Source organism: Pteropus alecto, unplaced genomic scaffold (genome assembly GCF_000325575.1).
Source record: "Pteropus alecto unplaced genomic scaffold, ASM32557v1 scaffold146, whole genome shotgun sequence".
NCBI lineage: Eukaryota > Metazoa > Chordata > Mammalia > Chiroptera > Pteropodidae > Pteropus > Pteropus alecto.
In genome coordinates, this window is record NW_006442107.1 from 29,603,625 (window position 1) to 29,625,558 (window position 21,934).

Consider the following 21,934-nt stretch of genomic DNA (forward strand, 5'->3'; position numbering starts at 1 on the left):
ACACCCCCCCCCCGCCACCCCAACACCACCACCACTTTCTCCTTTAAGATCCCTGACGTCAGACTCCTGATATTCTTCCTACCTACCTGACTGTTCTCATTTGGTCTGTAGACACTGGATGCCTCTGGGCTCAATATTTAAAGCTAGTTCAACTCTACCTACACACCCAGTCTTTGAAGAGCCTAACCAATCATGTGGCTCTAGATATTGTCAACATTGTCCCTTACCTAGATCACTATACCGAGCTCCTAATTGGTCTCCCTGGCCCTCCTTCCCTCTCCCCACAGAGTCTATTCTTTACATATCTTCTAGAGCTCATCTCTTAAAATCTAAAGTCAGGCCATGGATTCCTCCACTCAGAAGCTGTCAATCACTCCTCAATGCACTTAAAGAAGCCAAGGCAGTACCGCCTGTGGCCCCATTTCTTCTCTGGCCTCACTTCCTATTACACTTCCTCCCTTCACTCCAGCCACACTGATCTCTTTGCTGCTCCTAAAGCTGCTTGACCCATCCCCACATCACACTCTCCACAGTGCACTGGAATGCTCTTCCCACAGACACCCCAAGGGTTTCCCTTGCACCCGCTTCAGAGCTCTGCTCAATGCATCTCTTTTCCTAAAGCCTTCCCTAACTGCTCTTTGAAATTCCAACCCCACCCTTCCTATTCTTCTTCCTTGCTTTATTTTGCTCCATAACATTTGTTATACTCCCACATTCTATATTGTTATTGTTTATTTTGTTTCTCACCTCTAGAGTAGAACCTTCAGGATGGCAAGGATTTTTATCTGCTTGTTCCCTGCTCTATCTTCAGTTCCCAGAATAATGTCTGGCACTCAATGACAGGCACTCAGTAAATATTTGCTGAATGAAATAATGAATGAGCAACATATTTTGAATACTATTTCTTAACAATTTCCTTATTAGATGGATAAAAACGATCTCCTTGCACTAAACTAGCTGTGCACTATTGGGATGTAAACATCTATGCAATTGGTCCCCTGCCAGTAGACGTTTATTACTCAGAAACAATACTACAAAAAACATGCTTCTACATGGACAGATATTTGCAGATAAAAATGAGGATTCAAATGGAAAGATTTGGGCTTTATCTTTTGATACAACATCTCAAAAACTAAAAAGAATAAGCAGAACCTCACTAAAAAGTGTCTGAACCCACTGGTTTGGCAAATTAGCGGGCAATCTGCTCAGCAGCAAAGACGTCAGTTTGGATGTGTGTCAAGTGACATCCCAACAGTGATTACAATAAAATTATAGGGTTGATAAGAGAGAAAAATTGCAAAGAAAACAACTCATGCTAAGCTTTGAAGAGAAGAAAACATGACTAAAACAACAATAAACCCTCAAAAGTTGTTCTTCAGTAAAAGCACACATCGCATTCCTAGCAAAAACTGCCCATGTGCCACAATGCTGTGTCTGACCCCATTAATAGGTACAGAGGCACAAACACACATGGGTGTCTTTGAGAAGATTGTAAAACATCTCAGAATTTCTAGTAAAGGGAAACTGACTATGACAAGACTTTCCTCTTAGTCCTGTTCCTTTATCAGCCCTATATCTCAGTTACCCCTGTCCATACCATTTCCCATTTTTCTCCATTTCAAAATTTTGAGGAAAAATAGTCACTTAGTTATCACCTGTAACCAAGAATTTATATAATCCAACAAATCAAATGCCAAATACATTTTAAGAGAAGAGGTTGGTTCCTCTGAACCTGTTGAAATCTTTACCAAAAGAAGGCGCTGAAGTCACCTGCTCTGTGACCCCACCTTCGGGTCCCTCAGAGGGCTCTGCATAGCAATGCTGGACATTGTAAATTAGAGGACATTGTTGTCAGTATCTCCTCCTGAGTTTCTGAGGACCTCTGCCAGTGCTGATGTTGATATCATCTTACTTTTCAACTGTGAGGTCCATCTAACGCACTGGACAGTCTTTGTTTTTCTTTTTCAAAAAAAAATTTAATTTTTATTTTCAATTACAGTTGACATTCAATATTATTTTATATTAGTTTCAGGTGTACAGCATTGTGTTAGACAATTTTTTTAATTTACGAAGTGATCCCTCTGATTAGTCTAGTGTCCACCTGGCTACAAGACTAACATACCTTCCTTTTCCTGCATTTGAAGTAAATTCAGCTCAGTACTCACTGGCAATTTTTCCTCCAACAGTTAGTTACGCACAGCTTTACACAGTTCAGTTTTCAAAGAAATACTCAAATGATGACTATCATAATCTGTAATGTAGAGTACTATGCAAATGCTGGAGAGTACCAACCAACCCAAATCTAAAAGATCTGTGTGGATCAAAGCAAATTCCACTCAGGAATGGACTGTCTTGTCTTCTGAGGCAAGTCCAGGATTTGTCCAGGGTCCTGTTGGGTTTCCTGTTTCATTGCTGAATTTCTTGATACTCTGACCATTTCTAGTAATCGATAATGTTTCAAAGGTGTCAAATGAGAGATGTCCCCCAAAGAAATATGATTCAAATCAATGAGAATATAAGGTCAAATAATCTAGGTCAGTAGCTTTATTTCTGAGTTGTATAAGTTGGACATATTTCTGAATCACAGAGTATTAATCTGGAAGAGGCATTCAAGTAGCCTGTCTCATAGTAGAGGAAGAGAGCCAGGTCAGGATGGTTAATCACCCATAAATTAAAATGTCCTGGTTAGAAAATGTCAGAGTATACTACTGTATTTTCCATATGAGTATTTTGTTACTAAGGTTACTGCCAATCAAATAAAAAGTGAAAGATAATAAACTTCGTCCACTTATCTTCCAAGAATTTAAATCCAATGTTTCCATGATCAAAATGCTATTTAAAAAAGAATATCTAAAAACTGGTACACGATTAATAATAAGACAGGTAGTAGCAATGTACATTAGCTTTTCCCCAACTATGTTACACAGAATAACATACTTACTGACAACTATTATTTGGGGTAATAAAGTTAGAAAACGCTGCACTAACTTTGGTTTTACTTCTCTTCCAGGTAACATCACCCATGCACCCCTCCCTTACCCCACAAGGTAAAAAATACGAAGCTCGAACTTCTACTCAGGATTTACAGACTAGGGATAATATCTACCTGACAAAGATGTTGTAGGCTTACAAATACCTGAAGATCAGACTAGAATCTCCACATGGCAGAGGTTTTTTTGCATTTTGTTCACTGCTATGTAGAAAAGTGGCATATAATACTCAATAAATAGTCAGTGAACAAGTACATGAATGTAAATGACTAACTCAGCTGGCACTCAAAATATTATTATTATTGACTTAGCCATAAAATATTGAAATATTGACAACTAGTCTGAACATTAGCCATAACAAAAAAATACCTTAGTCATAATACACAGTTAAAACGTTTAACTTATAGAGTAAGAATGCAGTTAAACATTATCAAACAATGCATCTTAGCAGGTGGTTTACAAGTAAATAGGTTATCTTTGTGAAATTTATTCCTTTAATGTTAAATAGATGTTTATAGTTACAGTATAATAATAATCTAACCAATATATATCTGAAGATATAAATGGTGATCCAGATGAAAGAAGGTATATGTCATGTAAGATATACTCAACATGACAAATTAAGACTGTATACATCTCATCTTTTTGTACCCAGCTTCAAAAACATACAAATGCAGTCATCATCCTGCCACCATAAAATTTCATTAGAGTTCAAAGCCCTCAGAGCACATACCTATTCCCTTGGTTTTTGACCCATGTCTAATTTCAATGAGCTGAAAAAATGAATAACTAAAATTGCTCTTAAAAGTCATCCTAATTGAGGCCAAATCTTAAACGATGAATTCATAACAAAGCAAAGCAACAGATACAAAATAAGAGATACATTTCTCATTTTACTACAACGTACCATAAGTCACATTATAGAGGCAATGTCTTAATAGTGAAAGAGAAATATTACCAAGGATCTAGTATCAAAAAATCATTAATTTTAGCAAACAGGAATATATGAAATGAGTAATACCCATTAAAATCTTTCATAAGGACAGATGTATGTATTATACACATTATACAAGGGCCACAAATGCCCTGAAAGCAGTGGTTTCCACTTTTAGATTTCACAAACTGAGAAGCTGATATTATTGAATGTGAAACAGTGTTACATGTGGCTACTGAAGCAAAAATTATCCATAATGGTTTCCGAACAAAACCCTTTAAGTTCTCCTGTTTCCTTCATTTATTCCTTTGATGTCAGACCACCACAGCCTCCTTCTCCTGAATTCTTCTCTTCTTCTTCGAACTAAATTTAAATTGAGTTTTTGTCAGTTGAGACAGTCCAAATAGGAAAAGAAATTATACTATAAAACTGATATAAATTAATTATGTATAATTCTGCAGCAAAATAAAATATAATTTTTCTCCATTTGAATTTTTAAAATATTTCAGCTTAAGAAAAATTTTACTGCCTGTTGGTATAAGCTTGTTAATTGATTCTTTTGAGGATTGTCCAAGATCATGTCCTTACTACTTTTTTTGGGTTTAAAAATATGTGTGTGTACACACACACACACATATATTGCCCTAAAATATTAAAATCATTAAGTTCTCACAACAAATGATGAAGTGGGTACTATTATTATTCTCAACTGAAGCATGCAGGGTTATTTAACTTTTCTCTCATAGAGATAGTGATTGGCTAGGCTCTTAACTACTATATTATACTGCTAACAGCTGCTTTCCTCCTATCCTTAATCTGCAAATATAAACAAAAGATATTTTGGCCATTTCCATTGGTCATTCGCAGGAAACAGGGCAGCTCCAGAGACCTCAGGGATTCTACTTTGCTAAAATAACCTCATCCCTCTTGTTGGCATCATGCCCTCTGGGCCAAGCAAGAAGACCACGTTCTTCCATCTCAACCGCTCAGAAAGTTAAGGCCATCTTTCCACTATCCATGTGGAAGAGTCTGGGGGAGGATCTGTTGAGCTGGCCTGGATCACATGCCCAGGAACAGAGAAGCATGACTGACAAGGGTTGGTCTACTTGCCTATCATTTTATCCAGAGAGCAGGCAACCTACATTGACACCCCCAAAAACCACAAGAACGAGGAGTAGTTTTTCAAAGTAACATGGAAGGTACGCTAATCAGACTGAAAGATGCCCACTCTAAAAGTTCACACTGTAAGATCATTGTCTAGCTTATTTCAGTACTTCACTTTTAAGCATTCATTGTAGAAAACCCAGTTTTAACACAGATATGCCATATTTTGTTTCATTCAATCTAAAATGATATACAAAAGCAAGGACAGCCAGGTAACAAAAGTCCCCCTGTTCCTTGCCCTTTCTTACATTTACTTCTGGCTGGGCCTAAGAGAAGGGCCTGACAGCCCAGGGGGCAGCCTGTTCCGATGGTCTGCAAAGGACCCAGACAATCAAAGCAGTGAGGAGTTTATCCAAGAGATACCATGGCCTAGGAAAACTCACATGGACCAGCACTGCTCCATAGACTGGCGTTTTGAAACCAACTCTAAAAAGTATTGGTAATATTAATAATAATCCTTACAATAACACAATGAGATCAACTTTACTGCAATTCCCATTTTGGATATACATGCACATAAACTTCTCATAAACCCAGTGAGGCTAGTATTACTAGTTACACTTTACAGGTAAAGAGGTGGAGGTTAAGAGACACTTAAGAATTTGCCTGTGACTGCACTGCTAGTAAAAAGTGACTGAGCTGGGATTAAATGTAGAGATTATATAATATATAAAGATAATTTACTGCCTATCACAAATCTTATCTAAAACTTCCATGATAATTGTAATATATATTACATACATATTATAATCACAATTATGTGTCTGATTATTATATAGAAATTATGTCATAATACAAAACATGAAATGAATATTTATCTATATCTTCTTAAAAATTTAAGATCTGAGGAGAATGATTTTAGAGGGCATGGGCCTTCTAAATCTTTTGTTATAAGAGAATATCTTAATTGGTATCTTCTCTACCAATCAACCAACTTCCCTTTATCAGGAAGATACATTAAAATCATTCCAGTGTCCGTAGCAATTTCTTCCAAGAAGATACTTTCTAGAGGAAAAACAGTCAATGCTTATTTAATGCTTATGAGGATTGTAATGATGCTGGTATTTCTATTGAAATGTTTTTCAACCTTATCCCCTTTTCAGTATCAGATAAAAGAATGCCAAGAAACAAGACAGCTCTATCAGGCAATTGCATTTCACTAGAAAGCCATAAAAACAATTATCTGTTATTACAGACTCTATAGAAAGAGTTTCAAAACATCAAATTTGCTGACCCGGGCCTGAGACAGAATCCTGACTTTTTAAGTTGAAGAATAATAGCTTCAAATTGAGTAATAGTTGTTATCAGACATCCTTAACTCGATGACACCAAATACAGATGGATCCAAAGAGGCAGACACCTGTATGTCTCAGTCAAACCTAATAGTGTGGGTTATTAATTGAAGTAGTTCACAAGGAATGATTATGGAGGGGGCAGGCCTCCCATCTTTAGTTACTAGAGAAGTAACTTCTAGGTTAAGTCGATATCTTCTTTACCACTCAATCAACTCCCCTTTATCAACCAGACATATTCAATTCATCACACTGATTTCAGAGCCTCATTTCAAGAACAAGTCACTGTTAGCATCAAGATAAAAAGAAGATACAGGAACTGAAAACAAATTTAACATGAAATAAGACCATTTAATTTCACAAAGGCCTTCTGGGTACCTGTAGGTACACAAAGAGAAATTCTGGATCTGTACCCTCCTGAAATCTAGACAAAATACTCGGATTTAGAGAAAAATTTAGTTTCCTATAAAGAAATAAAGTTTTCAGTAATGAAAACTTTCTTTTGGATAAAATTTCTTCAAAACTGTTATAAATGATGTTTCCATTAGAAAAAACACAAATGCCTACTTTTATAGCTATAATTTCCTACAGTAGTCCAAATGAAAAATTATCATTCATTTTTCTTTAACTGGCATACATGCCTAACCAAAACCTCACTTATCTACTTGGTGTTTAACTAAAGAGCTCAGAATGAAATCTTAGCTGCACTTTGATTTTCCCAGCACTGAATACAAAGAGTGAAAATGAGAGGTGTGCAAATTCTTTTCCAAATTATGAGACAATGGAATATTCATTGGTAAGAAAAAAAAAAAACCTGTTTACTTTAGACTGCTAAAATTAGAATGGAAAGAAGGAGGCAGGCCAGATGGTATGTCTGGAAAGTATTAACAATGCAAAGGTGTGAATTCTTGGGGAGGGGGCAATTATTATAATGAGCATAATGCATCACAAGTCCAAGTTAATTGAAAATGACCAGAACCCAACTGTCACCCCGGGAAGCAAGGTCTCGGTCCTGCCACTCACAACAGTTCTTTTATGTCCCAAGCAGATCCAGCAGGCCATACAGGCAAGCTCTTTTCTTCTCATCAAAATTCTCACTTTTTAAGGTTGTATTTATAATTCAAAGTTAAATCTCTTTCAACAAAACCATATCCACTAAATGAAATGTTAAAGATTCAACTAGAATTCTCCTTCATAAGTTTGTGGGATTGTTTTACATTGTATTTTAAATAACTCCATCTGAACATTTACTGAGCACCTATTACGTGCCTAGCACTGTTCTAAGGGCTGGAGTCTACGGCAGTAAACAAAACAGAAATAAGCCCTGTCCTCAAGGTTTATTCTGGTTGGGGGAGACACACAATAAACATAAATAAGTAAAATATGTAGTAATATGAGGCAATGTAAGCAAGGAAGGGGAATAGGTAGTGTCGGAAATGTGAGTGCTGGTGGGGCGGTATGAGCAAGGAGCCAGCTGTGTAAATGTGCTGAGAGGGAATTTTCCAGGCTGAGGGGACAGCAAGTACCACGTCTCTGAGGTGGAAGCATGACCCTATTCAAGGAGGTAAGGAAGCCATGAACTTTGGTTATAGCATCCAGGCTTCACTAATAAGAAATATACTATGGAATACAACAGATATGGATAAGACGGATACAGACAAACATGATGCTGAATGAAAAAGCAAGCTGCAGAAGGATATACACAGTACCCCATTTAGTTTTTTAAACATTAAAACAATGCCACAAAAATTTAACGATATTATAAACTGGTTATGGAAAGGAATAAAGAAATGCTATGGTTTACGATAAACACAAATTCAGAAGAGTGGCTGCTTCTAGGAGGGAGGAAGGTACAGTTATGGAGGAGAACTTGTGCGGTAGTAAGCAATTTAGGGTAATGTTTTATTTCTTAAGTTGCATGTTGGGTATACAGGTGGTCATCATACTGTTATTCAACTCTTTTGTGTATCAGAAATATTTCGCACTACTGTTTAAAAAGAATCCTCAACCCTATGTCAGCATTCTCTGATTTCTTAGTTAACCATCGACGGGTCATTTTAATGCTTATCTCTGAGTAATGGACAAGACAGCATCAGTATTTATGTTCCGCTATGATCACGAATATTTTACCACTGGTAGAATCGTTTCTGTTATCATAAAGAAAAAGGGAGCAAATTAAGGGAATAAAAAAGCTGTCATCCCTTTTCTGGAACTCTAAAACTACACATTAGAGCCTTTTATGGTCTGCATAAAAGAAAATATGGCAAATCTATGTTTAGCGTTTTAAACTAAGTTGCCTGTCACAATTTTAAATACAACACCTTATCTACATGAGAGGTAGGCTATTTTTAGCAATGTCGCTTTCACTTCTCAATGTACTTCTTTAGAAAAACAGAACACCTTGGATTTCATACACACACACACACACACACACACACATTCAATGTACTTCTTTAGAAAAATAGAACACCTTGGATTTCATACACACACACACACATTTATTCATTTTATATGTTACTCGTGCTTCCGAGTTTTCTATGCGCATCCACGTATCCCAGCTGTGTAGCTGTGCACAAGTTCTTCCACTTCCTTACTTTCCGCTTACTCCTCAACCCACCACGGTCTGCTCCACCCTCAGGATGCACTGGGTCAAGGACTGAAAGGAAAGATCGGAAGCAGAAGAACATGTGCATGACAAGGGAAATCGTACCACTCTCTGAGCTCCTCACTGTGAGGTCACCAACATCATCACAGCTAAATGCAGTCACGTGTCAGTATGCCCTGGCTGCTAGGGAGCCCTGTATTTCCATCCTCTTTTCCCCTTCTACTTTCCTCCATGTAGATTCCTCTCTCTCTCCCACTCTCTAGTACTTCGTCTTCCATGGCTTTAATGATCATCCTATTTTAAAGATTCGGAGTCTTGATCTTGAAGCTGGACCCCTCTGGCTTGCAGATTCCTGCATGAAGGCTTCTACACATCTCTTTTTGGATGTCCCACAGGATCCTCAGGCCCAACTCAGGCCACCACCACTAACCCACCATCACCTTGGGACTCCCCAGATGGACGCAAGCTCAGGGGACAGTAAATGGAGCCATTCTACTTTCCCTCGTCTCCCAAACCCAACACCTCAGCTAGACTCAAAACGTTTTTCAAGTGATTCATTTCCCTCCATCTCTATACCACTTCCTTAGTTCAGACCATCTTTAATTCTTCCCTGGACAGTAATACTGCTGCTGGCTAGTGAGTACTTACTATGTGCAAAGGATTTATACACAAGTTTGCTAAAAGGATTACTATTACGTGAAGTGATTATTTTCATTTTATAGAAAAAAGTAAATGTTTTTAAGGTTAAGTAGTTTCTAAACCTAGACTGCTGTGGAGTCAAAGCTTACTAATTCACTCATTCACTCAAAAAATGACTCAAAAAGATTAATTTTAACTAAATTGATATACTATCATAAAAAGTAAATTCCCTAGATTACTACAAGAGTCATAATAAGTTTTCTAAAAATTATATTGGACTGTGTCATCCAATAAGACAAAACTCTTCACTGGCTCTACATCACCCTCAGGATAACACAGTTTCTGGGGCTCTGAACTCTGACCCCAGCTGCCTCCAAGGCTCATCTCATCATCTCCTCCACTGTGCCTGGATACCATCTCACTCCTTGGCCAGATGTAATTTCTTTCAGCTCTTTGAAGTGACCAAGCTCCTTCTTCCCCTTTGGACTTTGTACAGTGCTGCTGCGTCATCTCAAACATCTCCCCTCTTGCCTACTCTAGACCCTATTGGGCCACCCCTTCCCCCTTCCCCATTATCGCAAGCTGATTCTAGGTCATCGTTCAGTTCTTAGGTTAGACCTCTCCTCTCGTGACCACACATCCAAGTGTCTGGGTAGGTGAGCTTCCTTTGTGCTCATTTAGTGCCCCAACTTCCCATCACAGCATATGTCACAGTGGACTGCAACTGTCAAGCAGGCAATTACTTACCTCTGTGCCCTGGGTGACAGGGAGCCCCATGACAGCAGACGCTGCTGTTTATTTTGTTCATTTCTCTAACACTGATACCTGCACAGTGCTGGCACTTAATAAGTACTCAGGATATATTCCATTGTTAAGAAAATTAATGAAGGCACAGAACAGTAGGAGCAGAGCATGAAATAAAACAAAGATGTTCCTTCCTCTAAATGTTTGCCATCTTAATTCCTTAGAAATAGTCAATTATTATCATATGCATCTTTCCAGCTTGAAAAGTGCTTTCATATCAATTATATCATTTGATCTTCACAATAATTCTGCAGGAAATAGAAAGGGGTTGTTCTGCACATTTCCATATCAATTTATAACTCCGAGATATTCAGTGACTACTTTAAGTCACAAGTAAATTCATGCCTTTGAACATGTCTCTCATGTGCACCCATGAGATACTTCAAAAGAAGATAAATTGGGAGACAAAGTTCTGGATTCTGGTTAACTAGAGCTGCAGTTGAATGTGGTTTGGGATCAGGGGCAGATGCAGGTTGCATAAGCACTGAAGCTTTTCAGTTTGGGAACGTTCTCTAAGAAAAAGATTACAAAGTTATAATTCAAACTTAAGTAAAAACTTCATTAGTTTCATGCTAAGTCCATATCTGAGTGTAATAGTAAAAGAAATTAAAAAACAAAGAAGAGGATGTATATTCTAAGTATAAGATAACATCACAAGAAAGATAAGGTATAAGAAAGGGGTGGGGAGAGTAAAATCTACATATTCGGCAGTTAAATGAGTTCGCTGTTGGGCACTGTACTGGGCTTAAGACATAAAGATGATTAAAGATGTGGTTCCTGCCCATTACCACTTACAATCTAGAACTGATATCATACTTGCAGAGAAGGGGTACAAAGAAGGAGGAAGGATTTAATAAAATATGAAACATCCCCAAATGACAGTATCTAAAATAGCCCTCCACACTCATAGTCACTGTGACCTGGTCCTGCTTCAGAGGATTCAACATTACCTGAAATTGTATGTTTATATGTTTACTACCTGTCCCCTTGCTTAAAATACAGAGTCCAAGAGAGCAGAGGCCTGGGTTGTCGTGTTCATTGCTATAATCCTGGCACCAAGGAAGTTACTACGTTAATAAGCATTCCACAAGTATTTGTGGAATAAACAAATACATCAATAAAGGAATGAACAAAGAAAAAAAACTTTACAAAAGTTCAAAATATCATGTTTGGCACACTGTAATCAGTCTTCTCAGTTGTACAAGAAATTAAATGAGAAACTTAAATTTACATTTTAGTATATGTTAGTGAGTCTTTTAAAATTAACTCGCTGTTGCCAAATGAGTTATCTTGCCTGGATAAATCATAATTTCAAAGACATCTGACTCATTGCCAAGCAGCAGAGAAGAAACACTGGCAATAAGCTTGACGAGGAAGCTGAGTCAAAAGATGGAGTTGGTTTGTTTTCTTTTATTTGTTTCTTTAGGCTGGGAGACACTTTAACTAGAGGCACAGGGAGGAGAGATAATCAGACATAAGCTGGCCTGAGTGGAAGAGACATGGATTCATTTGGGGGGAGAGTAAAATACTGAGATAGTAAGGGTGGAGGTCAGTCGGGGGCCTGGAGTTGATGCTTGCCTACGAACCTGCTCTTGCTCTGACCAGCAAACAGGCTCTTCAGTACACTAATATGACCAAATAAGACAGTTTACAGTTCTAGCCAGGATAAGGCACAGGCAAGGAAATCACCAAGCTGAAATCAAACTCTTAACGAAGATCATGTAGAAATTAACAAGAATGACAGTAAACCAATAAAACCAATAAATCTTTCAGAAGAACATTTCACTGGAAATTAAGCAGAAGATGCTGAAATTTAATTTACTAATATTTGTATATTCCATGCTTCACCTTTCATTGTCTTAATGTTAAAGCACTCTTAAAGGTGACTCCAAGATTCAAGTTTGACAATACCTGGAGAAGCTGCAATGAGAGGGAGAAAAGTCAATGTCCGAGGTGGTTAAATAACTCATGTGGTTTGCTGGGTCTCTGTCCAAAGACAGGGCCACACTATCAGAAAAGCGTCTTCTGGCCCTGTATTATAGCTGTAGCTCCAAGGACTAGAAGCTCTCTCTGGAACTCATCTTTGGATCTTAAGAAATTGATGCAGTTTAAGTATGAATTGCAAGTGACTTTTTGTTTTGTTGCCCCTATATGTGGCTTATGTGAGATGTGTGTCCTCTTTGGATGTGAGCATAGAAAAAGATGCTAATTCACAGATATCATAATATAATCTATCATTCATGTAATATCACTAAAAATAGTAATATTTATAAAGAAAATTAAGCTTTTAATCATTTTGTCTCACATATATGTTAAAAACCTCATAATACCTTGAGAATATCTGTAAGACCCAATTAGCTCAGTATAACTTTGATCAGCAGAATCACATTTATTCATAGAAGCACCTCTTCCTCACTATCTGATTTTACTCCATTTTTCTATTATCGATCATAACAAAAGAAAACTAACTCTACCTAAAGATGTATTAAGAGCCATGTACTTTCACTTAGATTCTCATTTAATACTCCTGACCATTATGCTACATAATTACTACCATTCTTATGTAGTAGATAATAAAACTAACTCTTTATCTTACTTCCGTTACCTTTTAAATGTTACATAATTTCTCCTACAGCCACTAAAGTAAGAAGCAATGGACCAGCCAGTGAAACCAGGTTTTCTGAGTCCAAGGTCAGTGCCCTTTCCTCTATGCTAAGCATTCTCTCAAACATTAGTACTCTTTATTTACAGTGTATTATCTTTGGAGATTAAACGTTTACCAGACAATAGCCAGTAAACTGAAAAGTCATTAAGACAAGACTTTCTTAAGTCTTGTCTTAAGACAGCACATCTCAAAATTTGGTCCAAGGACCACTTGTATCGAAATCCACTGAAGTACTTGGACATATAATAAATATCTGAACCCAACTCCAGACCTGTGGATTGGTCCCTAGAAATTATTTTTTAATAATTCTCCGTGATTCTGTTGCACATGAAAAATTGAAAAACACAGGCTAATTTTCTGCAAACCCCTACTATTATTTGGAGTTTCAAATTTGACAAAATTCTACATTCTCATTGAGGGACATCTTTTGGATTATGGAGTTTGTGGTAGAATCTCATAAATGAGGATTTATCTTTGAAGTAACAATTCCTACCATTGGTCCCTAAGTACAAGCAAAGTAGGCAAACAACATTACTGGCTGAAATGAGAAAACATTTACTATGGACCTACTCTCATTACACACAGCACTAAACATCTTTGACTATATAGGTCTCATCTCAACTTCATTTAGCCATCACCACCACTTCACAAATGAGGGACCTTTTCCAGAGAAATGGAATAATCTTCCAGAAGCTGAAGGTAGGCAGATGTTTCAATCTACATCTTCTCTAACTCATATTTCCTTTATCCTACAACACAACTCCTCCCCATGAATTACTTCTATCTAGATTTCAAAAATCAAGGGAGAAAACTTTCTAAGTGTCTTGAGCAGACAAATTAGTCCACTTCTATTTTTCCAACCCTATACTTAGCCCACTAAGCATATCCCTCTTAAAGTTAATAAAAGTCATCACTTAACAGCACAAAATTATGGTATCAGACAAAAAGCAAGAATTCTCTGTAATGAAATTACCAAAAACTGTATCTGTGATGTAAGCAACTCTAAATACAAATTACATAAAAGCAATCCTCCCTCAGGCCCATCCTTAAGCCCACAGATTCCATAATGGCTGGACCTAACAGAAGTCTAGGTGCACTTTTCCAGTTAGCACCACCTTAGGATCATAAAGCTATCTTCCACAACTGCGTGAACGTAGGGAAAACAAGATTAGACTTTAAGCAAACCTAGGATCAGTCAAAAGCATGAGCTTGTCAATAACATAACTGAGTAGCCCATATCCCTAGGGAACCTGAGTGAAATATACAAACTGAGTCTGACATTTGTTAACTTTCTACTACTGAGGACAAAGGAAGGGTTCAGAATTCAGAACAAGACCAAGGGAAGTTTAACTTTTTCTATATCTGAGAGCCTAATGCCCCCACACCTCCTAAAGTATCCCAGACTCTGAAGTGCCTTGACTCTGAATTCGGAGTCTAGTTCCGTTAAAGGCTGTGGTGTCTGCTGTCCCTTGGGGCATGCTAGGACACACATGTGGAGACTGGGCTCCTGGGACCTCAAGGTTAGACTGTGCTGGGGAAGGTCAGCTCTCTGCTAAAAGACTCCATATTAAATTTTAAGAAATCAGGAAATATATGGCTATACGCTGGTTGTTTTAGTTCGTTAAAACTAAATATTCATACATACCAATGACATGTACATAATTATCATTAGAGATTTTAATTTTGCTTAATGTCCTGTTTCACCACAGGCCTCTGATGTGTGTGCTTCAAGACAATGATGAAAAGTGTAGGCAGTAGGCATGAGGAGGAGGAGGAGAGGCTAGATGACAAGGCTTCAAATTATCACCATTGTTAAGGTAATGATCCTTTACCAGTACTGTACAGGGCCCAATGAAAATGTTTATTTCCCATTAAAAATAATGATGTAGATATGAATTTGCATATATGAAAGGCTTCCCAGGGCATACTGTTACATAAAAAGAAAATGGTTACATATTAATATTTAAGCTAGCAGTCTATTCATATAAAATATTATGTACCTATCTATGAAACTACACGTATACAAAATAAAGCTACTGCTCTCTACTACACACTTAGGATATACCAGGTACCCTGTTCAGTACTTTTCATGTATTGTATCATTTAGTCCGCATAGCCTTGCAATTTAAGCTTTAAGCCATTTTATAAATATGCAAACAGACTCAAAGAAGTTAAGAGTCTTGACCCGTGTCAAAGCTATTAAACAGAAAGCCTCGGAGCTCAACCCAGGTTTGATTCCAAGACCTACTACAGTATAGTATACATTCAAAGAGGTAGTATGGAATACATGCCAAAAAGATTAACAGTTGCTATCTCTAAATGATGAGATTTCTTCTTTTGCTTTTCAGTATTGTTAGAATATATTTTAGAGTGAGCATCCATTATTTTTAATGTCTGAAATGACAAAGATGTTTTAAGTAAAAGGTTAAGAATGAAAATCTTTCTATCTTCTGTATATCTCATGTCCCACCCCAAACAATCCAAAAGCAGTATTTAACGTTCACCAAAATATGACCACAAAAAATATATGTTGTGATTTGCCAAATATCAATCACTAAGAGAAAAAATCATCACATTCAATTTCTGAAAATTTTTGGATTAGTCTATTAACAAAAACCATCTGTTTCCAGACTCCTATTCTTTCAATATATCCTACCTTATCATCAGATATTCTTCTTCCCTACTCAACTACTTTTTTTTCTCTTTTTTTGTATTTAATAATTTATTTTTCAATTATAGTCGACATACAATATTATATTAGTTTCGGGCATATGACATGATTAGAAATTTATATATTTTACAAAATGATCACCCCAATAAATCTAGTACCCATCTGACACCATAATTATTACATTATTAACTTTATTCCTCATGACTATTTTGTAACTACCAATTTGTACTTTTAATCTCTTCCCCTTTCACCTATCCCCCTAAATCCTCTCCCATATGGCAACCACTAAAATGTTCTCTGTATTTATGAGTTTGTTTCTGTTTTATTTGTTCGTATATTTTGTTTTTTAGATTCCATATATAAGTGACATCATATGGTATTTATCTTTCTCTGTTTCACTTTTTTCACTTAGCATAATACCCTCAAAGTCCATCTATGTTGTTGCAGATGACAAGATTTCATCACTTACGGCTACGTAATATTCCATTGTATATGTGTACCATTTCTTTATCCGTACCATTTCTTTATCCACTCATCTATTGATGAACACTTAGGTTGCTTCCATATCTTGGCTATTGTACATAATGCTACAATGAAGATGTAGATGCATATGTCTTTTCGAGTTGGTGTTTTGGGTTTCTCCAGATAAATACCCAGAAGTAGAATTGTTGGGCCCTTCCTTCTCTGGTTATAACCTTGCTTTTAAAGTCTATTTTGTCTGGTATAAGTATTGCTTCCCCAGCTTTTATTTGTTCATTTCCATTTTCATGAAACATCCTTTTCCCTCCCTTTACTTTCAGTCTGTGTGTCTTTCGATCTGAAGTACCTACTGAACCATTTTCAATGGCTCCCTACTACCTATGCCAAGTCCAAGACCAAAATATCATTTAGTCTTATATATAATAACTTTCCATAATCAGGCCCCACACTCCTTCCTTAGATTCATCTCTTGCTCTTCCCCCATGGTAAAAGCTACATTCTACCTAAATTGAGGCCTGCTAACATCTGGAATGTCTTCTCAATAACTAATCTCTATCAAAGTCCAACTATTTTCCAAGGACCAAAATGGAAAAGCAAAATGAAAAATGAAGACCACTCAATAGATTTTTCCTATAAAGGGATGCACATAAGAAACAATATATAATTCATAGAATGGGCCATGTAAATAAGCACTGAACATTATAAAGCATTTTTTAAAAACTTGCATAGCCAAGTAACAAACCATATTTCATAAAACTCATGAAATCATTAATTGTAAGTGATAACATGTTATATAGCACTCTGCCAATTAAGCTATGACTCATATTTTGGAATTTTTATTTTCTAATTCTTTAAAGAACTCTCATAGATTTTTTACACACTCTAAACATATGTAAAAAATAAAATTAAATAAATAAATAAATAAATAAATAAATAAATAAATAAATTGGCCAAGGTATTACTAAAAATTCTTCACAACATCAGAACCCAACTCTTTTGAATTGCATGCCAACTCAGTTATTGTTCTTCGCTTTTACACAATAGCATCTTCTATGTTTCTTCACTAACAATGCCCTTTCTTATGATTGCTCCATTACTGTCTCCAACATTTTCTTCCATCAGCTGACACCCAATCTCCAATTTTTGATGCATGCTCCCAACCAATAAATTAAGCTGCCAGCTTTCTCTCTGCCACATGGCTGAAAGCAACTGTAAGACATATCCCAATTTCAGAGATGTTAAAATGAAAAGAAAAAAATGTTTTAGAAAGTTGGGACTTGAATAAAACACAGAAACTGAGACTGTAAACACTATATGTAAAAACAAACAAACAAAAACACCAATGAGAAATCTACAACAAAATACTTTTTCTCTTTTTAGTTCAACATCAGGATCAGTATCATCGCCTGGCCCTAATCCATTTTCAGCTTTTGTCACACTCCATTCTGATCCCCTCCTCTTCTGAGTAGTCCCTCTATACTGATGTCCTCCATGACACCAATTAGAGCTGGCAGGAAAGGCAGCAGGCCACCTGCAGATCCCCCCTGGAAGAAGTCATTCTTCTTTCCTCTTAGTACCTGCAGCATTCTCTTCTCTGATATGGCAAAACCTCTATAACCTATCTAATTTGAGTTACAGACTGAGTAGCAAGCTTGTTATGAAGAAGACAGTGCCATTAAAAATAATGACTACATACAGAGATTCACATTTTTAAATAAAGCAGTAGTGCTTTTAAAGCCCTGTTCAAATATTATTTGTAATGAAGCATCAGTCACAAATGGCTTTATTTTTTTTTTATTCAATTCCTTAAATACTTAATGCTAAAAGTGCTTAGACTTGTACTTGGTTTAGGGATGAAACTCCAAGAGAAATAAGTGCCTATTCACATCAAGAAATCGCTCAGTATAACTGGAGAGAAAAATAAACCCAAGGCAGATTAAAAAGCACATATTTTCTAGATCTAAGGCAGACCTTTCTGCTTCTTTTTCTTCTTTTTTTATGTTGGTAAGAAAGGGCTATAAGAACAATGTATCAAAATGTCAGCAATCTAAAAATTAAGTTGTCAGCTTTTTTCTGTACTGCAAATTACAAAAGAATTAGGGGTTTGGTGCTAATAGAAGCTTACAACTCTCAAGTGTGCAATTTAACCAATCATCGCAAGGTCTAAAAATGCAGCACTGTAGACACTTCAACCAAGTGTTCTGCAGTACTGGTACCTAATTTCAACTTCTCTACTAGTGCCACTCTTCCCATTTTTTTCCTTCCCTTTGCTTTGGAACTGTGTTCTGGAATAGCTACGTAATTAAGTAAGAACTGCCCAGAGCTCTTATATACATAATACACTCACATGAAAAAATGACAGTCATCTTACCAAGGAGGTATAGAAAAGTCAATGAACATCTGCAGCTAGTCTGTGGTTCTTCGTTTCTGTATGCTCATATCACACTGATTTCAGAAATCCAAACATGAAATGTACTTAACAGTTTCAGAATTTCAGACTTCCTCTTATAAGTTATTCATCACTAATTTGGGTGAAAAGTGTCTGCATTCATCTCTGCACTAGAATTCTAAGTAAGGATTAAAGTGCTAAATCATAAAATAATTTACAAACAAAAACTTAAATAGAAATCAATTACCCCAAATCACTACCGATATCTTGTAAACTTGTGAAATCTCTACTTTTCCATTTTTCTCAATTGCCAAATGCAATCATATCATTTAAAAATAAATCAGAATGAACACTGCCTACCCAGAAAATAAAGTGTATCATTATAGACACCATATACTTTAAAAAGACAACACTAATAATCTAAACCAAGTATTTAGCAAGAATGCTGTTTTGGTACAAAGACTAGTAAGAAATATATTGACTCTATATATAAATAAAAATATAGACTCATTATTCTTGTTTTTTAGAAAATTTTAAATGGCTCTTTAAAGAATTACAGTATTTTCCTCAATAAAGGAATATTCAATGATTTCTACTCTTGAACAAAAAAACCCTCTTCGTCCTTGATCTATGAAACACACTTTCCCATGCAGTCTTGCATTCAGGTCTATCTTCCAAGTCTCCAAACAATACCTTATGGTGCAGTTCAACTTGAGAAAGGAGAGTCTCATTCATTTATCAGGCAAAGTTAAAGCCAGTAAGATGCTTCAGACCATCTGGTTTTGCCTGCCCCACCCTTGTTTCCTTTGAGCCATAGTGATGTCACAACACTGGGCAGGGCAATGACTTCACTGCTCCAGGCCTTTCTTCTGAGCACATAATTCTTTGCAGCCATGGCAAATCAAATGACAGCAGAACCCTCCAGGGGTATCTGATGAATTCCTAACAAATTAGCAGCAAGCTAGCCTTTTGAAAGAATAGATGCAGCAACTGCACCATTAAAGATCTCTCCAAATGAAGTGGTGCTAAAAGTAAATTGACTCGTAGTTTTCAATAGTAATTCTACATAATAAAGTAATAGTAATTCTACATAATAAATAGTAATTCTACATAATAAAGCTGGCATTCAGAGGAAAACTATGGTTAGGTACTTGGAAGAGACTATGGGAACTAAAAAGATGACTGGGGTAGTAGAGTACTCAAGAAACGGCTCTGCATTAAAGTCAAATGCTCACAAAAAAACATTCATTTTCAGCCCACTCTTGGAGTTCTATTTTACTAGAGAATATAAATTATAATTTGTGAATTTTAAGACTATTTTTAAAACACTAACCTAAAAGATAAATATGTATTTTACAACATGTAAGAGAATCCCTTGGACAGCATGTTCCCGCCAAAGTTAATCCAACCTATAGTAAATGCTGAAGGATTCTCAAAATAATGACAATGTCACATCCCTCAGTACATGAAGGACTGCCTCTTTCTACCTGGGTGGTTCCTTAATGCATTTGACCAACCAACTTTTAAAAACCAATGTACATATAAAATAGCATCTGATAAAGTAAAAACATCCCTGATCTCTTATTTCAACACAATTTAAAACTGGTCTAAGTCCAAGCACTGTATAAGAATTGACAAAAACGGATTTTAAGCTAAATTGTCTTTATACAGAAGAAATGACTTAAAAATTAAATGTAAATATTTCACTGAGACACTGACATTTGACCTATATCTTCTCAAACCTTCAGCTAAAAAGGATTTAGAAAGTGGCTACTCTTTCTGTTACTGATAAATCATTCACAGAACATGTTCTGTTTGCAAAAAATTATTTGCCTAAAGTGCATTAGCTAGATATACTTTATGCAGTAACTTGTGCATCCGATATTTCACTTTACTAAACCATCAGAAAGTCATAATGCAAATGAGGCAGTATTTAGTATTCTGCTATTTTATTTTTATCAATGCCTTCTGAGATTAAGACATGAAAGTCCCGTTTCTCAATTTAGAATGTATTTCCTCTCACAATAACTGTTAGTCCAACTAAAGTTTTTAAAGTTTGATATCAAAATTAACATGCATTTTTAAAAAACCTTGTCTGAGCCAAGATATAAATCACCTTCCAGTCTCCAGAGTTCACTCAAGCTTGACATGCTCCCTTTTCTTAATAGGACTTTTCTGCTTAATTTGCTGTAATTCATGCTACGTCCAGGGCTCCCAAATATAAGTGGAGTTTTGTCTTTTTAGTTTCCTTGAGACTTTAAAAATCAGTGAAAATTCAAAAAAGAAAAAATGCTTTTAGCACTTGGTGTGATGACCCTATTAGAGAAGTTAATGCCAGCAAGGGAAACTCCAACACACCTGGTTGCCTCGAAAAGCCTAAAAAAAGGACAGGCAGGATATCTGCAAAAGCAATTCCGCAAAACTAATGTGAAAAAGCTGAAACACTAACTTAAACACGTAATGGAAGCGCTGCATTAGCATTACTGCCTGGCCCTCTCAGGATTTCTCAGCCCAGCCTCCAGGAGTAATTAATACCACATGTTTTCTTTATCATTCTATTTGTTCTGCAACAATCCTTTCCCAACTTTAAACTCGGGGCTGCAACTGGAGGAGAAAATCCTAGAAAACTTTAGATTCGTAAATATAAAAACCGAAAAGGAAAGAACGTTCCCACTGCAAAGGACCACAGTTACAATTTACTAGGTAACCACACCCACCGCATTGCAGAAGCCATGAACTTGGCGGGGAGTGGAAGGGAGAGGGGGAAAGGGGAGGGGAAGAAAGTAGGGCGAAGATTAGAGGGGAAATCCGAGAAGGCGAGCCCCCGCTGCAAGAGCCGGGAAACCCCCACAAGGAATTGGCTGAGACCTCGACTCCAGTGGCCCGAAGCCCCGGCCCCCCCGCCCCCACCCGCCGCAGAGCCACTCTCGCAGACATCTCCCCAAGCCGCTCGCAGCCCGGCGGGCGCCAGGTGAGCCGCGCCGCTCCCGGCCCCTCGGCCACGGAAGGCCAGCCTCGGCCTCCCGACTCAGGGGTGCAAGGAGAGAGAAGGCAGGGGCAAGAGGGGCCCGCAGGTGCTAGGGCCAGGAGCAGCCTCTTTAGGACGCTCCCTCTTCCCCCGGCGGCCCGGCTGCAGCCCCCGCCGCCGTCTGGGGGACGCTGCCCCAGTTCGGGGAAGGAGACAAGTTACATAAAAGCTGCTTACCCGCTCCCGAGCGGGGATGCTTTGTGCCGAGCGCACCTTACCCCGCGCGGTGCACCCGCGACGAGCCCGCAGCCACGCGCGCAGGGCCCCTGTCAC

The 21,934-nt window shown here is 37.3% G+C and overlaps 1 protein-coding gene across 2 annotated transcripts in view; it reads right to left on the minus strand.

Moving 5' to 3' along the window:
* The window catches only part of EPB41L3 (erythrocyte membrane protein band 4.1 like 3), a 217,473-nt gene that overhangs the window by 123,558 nt on the left and 71,981 nt on the right, over nt 1–21,934 (minus strand). The gene's annotated exons all lie outside the window — the stretch shown is intronic.